The sequence below is a fragment of the Schistocerca cancellata genome, chromosome 1, assembly GCF_023864275.1.
Source record: "Schistocerca cancellata isolate TAMUIC-IGC-003103 chromosome 1, iqSchCanc2.1, whole genome shotgun sequence".
In the NCBI taxonomy this organism is placed as follows: domain Eukaryota; kingdom Metazoa; phylum Arthropoda; class Insecta; order Orthoptera; family Acrididae; genus Schistocerca; species Schistocerca cancellata.
The window spans coordinates 168,205,341-168,215,756 of NC_064626.1; positions in this window are offsets into that span (position 1 = coordinate 168,205,341).

Here is a 10,416-nt window from a genome sequence, read left to right on the forward strand (position 1 = left end):
CGGGAATCGAAACTGGGTCCCTTCGGGTAGCAAACTGCCGCGCTGACACCGCAGCTACCGAGGCGGGTTACTTATACTTTGTACTTTAATTGATAAGAACTCTTTTTTTAGTATTGGTTGTTGATCTCCAACGCAGTCCTAGGCTCCAGTATCAATTCCAAGGAAGAACTGAAACTCGGAGTAGATTCTAGCTCGAGCCCAATACGTGAACTGAATGCGAAGGGCAATAAAATATGGAAATGCTCATGACGACTGAAGTGAATATTGTACGCTATGCAGCACCAAGTATCCTGAAAGAACAGACTGACAGTTTATCAGTATTGTTTAACAGCGTATTTTAATTTATTATGTACTGCTCTCTCAAGAGTATTTTCCTCATCCTTCAGAAAAATTGTATTTTCGAGTAACTGCGGAAGCTTGCTCTGATTTTCGATTTTTCTTCATAATTCTGGGGCAATGCCAGTCTGTTGTTGGCAGCACGTAATTCCGAACTGCTGGAAGTCAGTTTCCTCGGCGCAAGGTAAGGCCGCGCCGTCCTAGTCGCTACATGGCCAGGTGGGCGGCGAGCTCGCGGGTTCGCCGGGCGGCCGCAGTGCGGCGCTGGCGAGGCTCGCCGGCTCCGGTCCGGGCTTCGACCCCGGGGCGTGGCCTGCGCGGGGGCGGGGCGGTCGCGAGCGGTCGGCCAATGGGGAACAGGCACGCCCAGTGACGTCAGTGTCCGGCCGACACCTGCCGCCGCGGACGGACCCCGAGGTCGAGCGCCCGCGAGTCGATACGGCGGCCGCGCGACGCGAAGCGCCTCGGCGGGCCGGCCGTGCGTAAATATTTGCCGCTCGCAGCATTCAATTAGCGTTCTGCTGCGCGGCCGCCCGTCTTAGAGACCGGCCGAAGCACGGTAAACACTTAGGGCGAACCTGCTCGTTAATCGACACTCTTTGCAGTATAAGAGTCCGATGGGATAATTAAACTTGTGCCAGCTTCATCATCAGAGTATTTCGTATTTTAAATACAAACATTGAAAAAAATGTGCTTTCAGAAATCGAGTACGGTTCAGCACTTCAGCTCTCTGAATGCTCTGTCCTGGTTTCGAATCCAGTGTAGCCCGAAAGTTCTGTGCCAGCGATTCCGTTGAAGCATAGATTATTTGTTATTATCGATTATTACTAATTTTATCTGTCGTCTCTCGACCATACTCAACACAGTAAGCCTATCTGATTCTTTGAAGTGTCCTGTTTTACAGAGGATATTAATAAAAATGTGTAGCAACGTTTTCGTAACACAGTGCTGGGAACAACGAGTCGAAAGTTTTGCCAAAGAGAATGGGAGTAGGATAAACTGTTTAACATCTACGTCGTGTGTTGTACAGCATGAGCCGAACTCAGGTACCTTAAAAATAATTAACAACAAAAGTGATGTCTTTAAACAGCTCTCAGACTTCAAGAGCTCTCCCACGATGCTACTCACTTTAACACTAACCTTCACGTACATTAACTGAGGTTCTCTTGCGGCGAAAGTAGTAGGAGTACTTCATCAAAGGAATAATAATAATAATAACAATAACTTACTACATATTTTCCTCTATGAATAACTTCCTTCTATGAACAACTACCGCGAAACTTCTTACGCGTAAAAGTATTATTTTGTTATACATCACAGGCAGCGGCATTTAGCCTATCGCTAGCTTGAAGTGCTTAGAGAGGTAGGGTATCGTTTGGACATTGAGATGCTTTCGGGAGGACAATGGATCATATCCCCATGTGGTCTCGATGTGAAGACCTTTACCATCTGTCATGTGAGATTTTACCAGTAAGATGAACGGGAGTACTGGATAATTCTTAGAGATTTTTTTTCTTTTCTTCTTTTGGGGTTCGCTCTTCCGACTGTTTTGACCCGGCCCCCCTTCATATCGTCTGCTGTATCAGTCTCTTCAGTGTACAGTAGCTCACTACGTCCTGCCGGCCGTGGTGGCCGTGTAACATTGTTTTTTTAATAAATGTTTTTATATAAAAAAGCGGTTCTAGGCGCTACAGCCTGGAACCGCGCGACCGCTACGGTCGCAGGTTCGAATCCTGCCTCGGGCATGGATGTCTGTAATCTCCTTAGGTTAGTTAGGTTTTAGTAGTTCTAAGTTCTAGGGTCTGATGACCTCAGAAGTTAAGTCCCATAGTGCTCAGACCCAGTTTTGAACACTACGTCCTTATTAATTTTTGGTATATATTCCAATCTCTGCCTTCGGCCACAATTTTGCACCCCACATCTCCGTTCAAAAATTGTTCAAATGGCTCTGAGCACTATGGGACATAACATCTTAGGTCATCAGTCCCCTAGAACTTAGAACTACTTAAACCTAACTAACCTAAGGACATCACACACATCCATGCCCGAGGCAGGATTCGAACCTGCGACCAGCTTGGAGCATGTGTAGAAGACTGTAGCAGCAACAGTTATTAACGATTTCACAGAGATGGCGTAAGTCTCAGTACCTCTTTCTGCGCTAATCGATAGATCTATGTGATACTATCCCATTCCCGTGAAGAGTTGGCATATTTTGAGTTAATAGGGGCCGCGCGGGATTAGCCTAGCGGTCTGAGGCGCTGCAGTCATGGATTGTGCGGCTGGTCCCGGCGGAGGTTCGAGTCCTCCCTCGGGCATGTGCGTGTGTCTTTGTCCTTAGGATAATTTAGGTTAAGTCGTGTGTAAGCTTAGGGACTGATGACCTTAGCAGTTAAGTCCCATACGATTTCACACACATTTGAACAGTTTTGAAGTTATTGGGGAAGCAAATGCTAATACGTAATGTCGACGTTGCCGGCCGCGGTGGTCTCGCGGTTCTAGGCGCGCAGTCCGGATCCGTGCGACTGCTGCGGTCGCAGGTTCGAATCCTGCCTCGGGCATGGATGTGTGTGATGTCCTTAGGTTAGTTAGGTTTAAGTAGTTCTAAGTTCTAGGGGACTGATGACCACAGCTGTTAAGTCCCATAGTGCTCAGAGCCATTTGAACCATTTTTAATGTCGACGTTGAAGGCTATAAAATCAACATGCGCTTGAGTCAAGTGGGGTCCTTGAAAAATGGTTTCCTTACACCGTATCGGGAATGATACTACAATGGTAATGGTGTGAGTGGGATCCATGCGTACAGGACGGTCGTAGGCGGCGTCCGGCGAGAAGTGGCTCACCTCAGGCTTGTAACAGAAAGGGCGCTGTCTTGTTCACGTAGCTGCAGCAGCCTGCTCATCAAGTACTGAGTCATGGTATAAAGCTCGTCCATCAAGCGCAGTACACTGGTTACACAACACGTGAAACCAAGTCTGCGCGCGGCCGAACATGAGTTGTAGGTGAGAATCTCTCCGGTACAGCAAACCTCACTCCGTTTCAGTGGTCGTCAAGAGCCAAACCATTGAGTCTGAATGTCAATCGAGAACAACACGCGATTGGTCCTAATCGTGTTGGATTATTTATTGCGAATCGGAAGAATCTGATTGGCGCCACGTGCTCCTGGTTTGCAGCGCCGTTCGTGGTGTAAAAGCTGTGATTTGAGTGCCACTGGCGGAAAGCCCGATCGCATGTATCGACACCCGAATCGTTGGATGCAGCAGAACGGTCCACGATCGTTAACAAATATATCTCCACGGGCTGTCCGTGCCTCTAGCTTCCAGTTTAGGGGTATCTTTAGAAGCAATGTGTAGTCTTCAGTCACAGCATTTTATATTGCTGTGTTTGTCCAACGCGTTTGGAGTTACAACCTCATTTTTAAGAGCTGCATTATTGTTTCCGGTTATGAATTCTTCTGCAATTTACCACAAAGCAATAAATTAACGATGCAGTTGTAAGTTTTGCAAAGAAGCGTTTTAAACGAGAAAAAAGAACAAATGAAGTATTATTAGGCGGGTGGCGCAAAATACGGTGGGGATGGAAAGTCGCTGGAAGGGGGTGGGGGGGGGGGGAGGCAGGGGTGCGTCAACTCTTAACAAGGTGTAACTCAGTTTGTTATTGAGCATTAACTATTCAAAACGCATGCACAAGGTGGGACAACCAAAGGAATCAGCACTCATTAAATCAACATGCACTTAACACAGTACAAGATAATGCATCTGGCTCCACTGCATTAGCCAACTCCACGTAAGGTGGAACGGATTAATACACCAAAATCGACAACATGATACAACCTAATTCAATAGAAAACAGAAACGGTTAATCAGCCCGTCTGAACTAATCCAAGCTTGCAAAAAAATGATTCAAATGGCTCTGAGCACTATGGGACTTAACATCTGAGGTCATCAGTCCCCTAGAACTTAGAACTACTTAAACCTAACTAACTTAAGGACATCACACACATCCATGCCCGAGGCAGGATTCGAAACTGCGACCGTAGCGGTCGCGCGGTTCCAGACTGAAGTGCCTAGAACCGCTCGGCCACACCGGCCGGCCCAAGCTTGCAATAAAGATGGTAGACCTATATATTAATATACCATAAATAACAGTACACAGAATAAAAGGAGAATACAAAAATACCCAATAAATGATCTTAGCCCAAACCCAATACCGAAATGCACCCAACCAAAGCCAGCACCTTACTTAACTCTAAACAGGCGTACAAGAGAGATAAAATCGACAGTGACCAAACATATATCCTCTTGGACAAAATAGATAAGGACAGTTCAAAATGGTTCAAATGGCTCCCAGCAGTATGGAACTTAACATCTATGGTCGTCAGTCTCCTAGAATTTAGAACTACTTAAACCTAACTAACTTAAGGACATCACACAACATCCAGTCATCACGAGGCAAAGAAAATCCCTGACCCCGCCGGGAATAGAACCCGGGAACCCGGGCGTGGGAAGCGAGAACGCTACCGCACGACCACGAGCTGCGGACGATAAGGACAGTAAAACAATAAAAGCCAACAGCTTTGCCAGTCGAAAATTGCCACTAAACACAGTTCCATGAAATGGAATCTTCACACCTGCGTATGCTAGGACCAACAGGAGCCCCGTTATTCACAACCATGATCACTTGATGACCCAAGTACGCTTGCCCTACCACAGGCAGCAGCACATCAGAATAGCACTGGCCACACTGGCCACACTCTCCTCTAACTAACGCAGCCGAAAACACTCCACAACATGCAACATTCGACTCCCAGCCGCACTGTGTTCCCTGGATCCTCGAAACCAAACACTATCTGCTGCTCGAGCCATAGCGATGCTGCGTGTTGACAGCAAGACAATGCAACACTGCAACTCTCGACAGTCAGTCCACAAGGCCGCCTCGTTGCACCACTACACATCCTCTGTTTTGTCCAGTCCCGCCAGCTGCCCTTGTACTCCCAATTCTAGTAGTGTTATTATCTTCCCGCCATTCAAAACTGCCTCTGCTACGCTGAGGCTGTCAGTTCATCAACTGGGAACTGCACAGGCAGTGATGTGGAGGAATGTTTGGCCCAAAGTATGTCGATCCTACCTTCCGGTGCTCAGATGTGGTCGACTAGCAACTTGGCAACGAGTATGCATGGCATCTCGTTATCGAGCAGCTCATCATAGGGCCGCAGTCACGTCCGGATGCCCAAAAAATCTGGATACTGCACGATTCCACCAGACGGCCAAATGGTGATCCACAGTGAAGCTCCTTTCGAACTCAGAGGATGATAACGTTGTCTCGTATGAGTACGCGGTACCTCTGTATGCTCGACAGTGCTCGGTCGACATGTGATGTTGCTTATGCCTGTTATATATCCTGTTAGGACTGGTAACAACACTAAACATGACCGCCTCTAAGAGACTTGGTGGCCATTCTGCCTGTCACGGAGATTTTCAGTCATAATTATTTATTACCGGTCGGCGGTGGGTACCTAGACGATGTTTCACTGGTTCTGATAATGTCATCCGAACACATTGCCTTCTCTTGCCAGGCAACAATATTAACTATCTTACAGAGGTGCCTCAGGGCCAGCTTAGTCGAGTCCTGTGCCACCTTATGGAGCACTAATAGCCCCACTCGGTTGATCCGTGAACCGCTTGTCTTCCTAATGTTACAGATGTTTGATTTCCGCTTAAGTGCTCATCTCTGATTATGGATACATGTAGCCTACTTAAATTGTACGTTAGCCTTGCCCCTCAGCTCGTTAACTGAATTACAGTCTGCAGAAAAACAGTAACAGTTTGACTGCAATGATAATGCTCAGTTAAGTAAGCATGAGTGGGAAACGGTATTTGTTTCACTCTTCCGGAAACGTAAATCGCCTTGATCGAAAGGAGATCTCAGTTCGTATGATCAATCAACACGTCACATATTTAATCTTCGTTTGTCTTTGGATACTCTTGGCTTCTTAGTAACAGCCTGTCTGAGGTGGACTTCCAAATTCTGGAGAAGTGAGAAACTTCCTTGTGGACATGTTGCATATTCTCAGTACTCTGCGAACAAACAGAAAGGGTACATACCATTATTCTACAACGCAGAAGAGCTGCAACATGACGTGACATGGACTTGACTGATGTTTGAAATAGTTCAAAATGGTTCAAATGGCTCTGAGCACTATGCGACTTAACTTCTGAGGTCATCAGTCACCTAGAACTAAGAACTAATTTAACCTAACTAATCTAAGGACATCACACAAATCCATGCCCGATGCAGGATTCGAACCTGCGACCGAAGCGGTCGCTCGGCTCCAGACTGTAGCGCCTAGAACCGCACGGCCACTCCGGCCGGCTCTGAAATAGTGCTGGATGGAACTGACACCATTAATCCTGCAGGGCTGTCCATAAATTGGTAAGAGTACGAGGGGGTGGAGATCTTTTCGAACAGCAGGCTGCAAGGCAACCCAGATATACTCAATAATGTTCATGTCTGGGGAGTTTGGTGGCCGCGGAAGTGTTTAAACTCGGAAGACTGTTCCTGGAACCACTCTGTAGTAATTCTTCGCGTGTGAGGAGACGCAGTGTCCTCTTGGAATTGCCAAAGTCCGTCGGAATGCACAATGGACATGAACAGATATGCTGGTGATCAGACGGGATACTTACGTACGTGTCACCTGTCAGAGTTCTATCTAGACGTATCAGGTGTTCCATATCACTCCAAGTGCACACGCCCCACACCATCACACACCCACCACCAACTTGAACAGTCTCCTGCTGACATGCAGGGTCCACGGACTCATGAGGTTGTCTCCATACCATACACGTCCATCCGCTCGATACAATTTGAAACGAGACTCGTCCCACCAGGCATCTACAGTCCAATGTCTGTATTGATTGGCCCAGGCGTGGCGTAAAGCTCTGTGTCGTACAGTCATTAAGGGTACACGAGTGGGCCTTCGGCTCCGAAAGCCCATATCGATGATGTTTCGTCGAATGGTTCGCACGCTGACGCTTGTTGATGGCCCAGCATTGAAATCTGCAGCAACTTGGAAAAGGGTTGTACCACTGTCACTTTGAACGATTCTCTTCAGTCGTCGTTGGTCCCGTTCTTACGGGATCTTATTCCGGCATCAGCGATGTCGGCGATTTTCATGTTTTACCGGATTCCTGATCTTCACGGTACACTCGTGAAATAGACGTACCAGAAATTCCCATTTCATCCCTACCTCGGAGATGCTGTGTCCCATGGTTCGTGCGCCCACTATAACACCACGTTCAGACTCACTTAAGTCTTTATAACCTGCCGTTGTAACAGCAGTAACAGATATAACAACTGCTACAGACACTTGTTGTCTTATATAGGCGTTGCCGACCGCAGCGCCGTATTTTTCCTGTTTACATATCTCTGTTTTTGAATTTGCATGCCCATATGAGTTTCCTGGGCGCTTCAGTGTAGTTAACTGATGTGAAAGGCACGTAAGTCAGAAATTAGTGCTTTTTCTTGGAGACCCAGATACTTTATCTTGCTCTCGTAGATGCTCTATGAATGAGACCACGAGACAATGCACTGTACGACCACGATTGATTTACTAGCAACGACTGCGATATTGTTTATCTACCATGTTTATTCAAAAGTGTGCTCATCACATCAGAAATGTACTGATTATATGGTGCAAAGATCAAAATTGTTTTTCTAGCCTGACGGTATGGTTCACAATTCCTTTTGGAACGCAGAATGGTCTTCTGATGGAAAATACACCAAGCGGAACACTATTTCACTCCAACTCGCCATAGAGAATGGAGAACCAGAGCCTCTTTCCTTTCTTTACGTATTGCTGAAAGTTATGAATAGAAGGCTACACAGCAAGCCGGATAGATAGTTTGGGGAAGAACATTTCGGACAAAGAAAAGGAAAAGAACAAGAGATGCTATTGGCCTATTAAGAATCGTAGAGAAAAAATAATTGAGAAAGGTAGAGAAATTAATGGCGTTTTTAATTGATTTGGAACAAGCTTCCGGTAGAGTACCACAGAACAAGCTGATGGATATTTTCCAGAGGAGTAAGAATAAGATTGGCAGTGATATGCAGAAGGAAGCAGCATTGGAAGAGCGGATGGACAAGGTTGTTGCGTCTGCCTTTTATTGTTCATCTTATGCCCGTAAGAGATTATTGAGAAAGGTGTGGGTGGAAAAGGGAATGTGTGTTGGTGGAATGGGACAGAATGTATAAGACTTGCTGGTGAAATGATATTAGTAGCAGAATGTGATCAAACTGTAACCAAAGCGCTGAAAGATCTGAATGAAGCTTGTGTGGAATATCGTATGAGAATCAATACGTAAAAGTAAAGAGTATGGTTATCGGTAAAGGAACGACACTGGCGAAGGAATGAAATTGGCAACTACTGCAATAGTAAAAATTACTACTACTCAAGTAAGGCTATTTAATCATCTTGGAAGAACAACCACTGAAGACTTGAGATGCCATCAGAAGATGAAAATTCGCACATTGTTGTATCGAAAAGAAGCATTCAATAGAATGAGGAGATTATTATGTAGTAAATTAGGTAAAGGTCTGAAGAAAAGACTTCGAAAGTGTTCTGTCTAGAGTATGGCACTCTGTAGGGCAGAAACGTGAACACTGAGACGAGATGATGAGAAAAAACTAGATGAGGATGTGGAGGAATATAGAGAGTAAGCTGGATGGAAAGAGTGAGCAACGAAAGAGTGTTGGAATGAATTTGTGAGAGGAGAATTCTGCTGTAGGTTTCAGTGAAAGGAAGAAAAACTGGATGGCACATTAGTTGAGACGCGAGTGATAGCTAACAGACACTTTGGAAGGTCTAGTTTTTGGGAGGAGATTGAGAAAAGGGAGAAGGTGCAAGATGATAGGTGAAATCAAGGGAAGCAGAGGTAACGCGGACCTGAGGGGGGGGGGGGGGGCAGAAGACGGGAGAGCATGGAAAGTTGCCATCTGAAAACCTGCCTTCAGGCACAATTACGATGATAATGACGATTGTTACGTTAGCATAGTTTATTGGAGGTGTAACCAGGTGAACAACTGGTTGTTTAAGTTAATTAATTTGTTGTCGATAGCAGGTAATGGAGAATCGGATGAGTGGGCATTGTTCAGCGTTTAATAACTTGATTGCCCATGGTGGTTCTTTGACAGGCCAGTCCAAGGTTCAGAAAATTCTGACTTTCTGACTTTCGGTCTCACATCTCAGAGCAAAACAGGTCTCTGTTCTGGGAGTGCTGCGTACACCAACCGTCAGCAGCTGGTGACGGCTACCTTCCAGATAAAAGTCAGTGGTTCCGCGCACCCGCTCTTCATGTGATCTGGATAAATTACTTTCGGTTAGGTTAACCGAAACCAATCACCACCAACAAAAAGAACAGAAATTGCGATACACTCTACTTTTTATGGTAGTGTAAAGCAAAAAATCGGTGAAGCTCTAACATGTTGGTAATTTTCTTCATTTGTAGTGGAATCGGCTGTTCAAGAAACACAAAATGGCCTATTCGTCCACCTTTGGACTTCTATACGCGAGAAATTAAAACTTTATGTCTACAAAGAACACCTACGTTTCAATGGTATGTGAAATGTTGTATACCTCGGGTCTATCAGTCAGAATCGTTTTATAATAAGATCGATGCTCAGCGTCCACAGTTTAAGCACATGATATGGGAGTCATATTAGTAAACACACGAACCGTTCCTCGAGTTAAGTGCTGTTTACATTGGGTGCAGAAGAGCATACATTTCACACATTTGCGGCACCTCTTTTCCTGGCTTTGAGGAATGGTTTGCAATGCATCTTGATATTATTTAATCAAGTTCCACAAATTTAATATAGCTGAAGTCATCTCTGGACGTTCTTTCTAACATGACAGATGAAAGTATACAATCCAACTAAAATAAAGCGAATACTGCACGTTGACGTATTTACTCGTTTTACATATATTTGCGCTGACCTACCTTATCTACCCCACCGTGTGTTGTAGAGTAAGGCCGTCATACAATTATAATAAGATAATCTGTAAGGGGTAAACTGCTCATCCACTGTC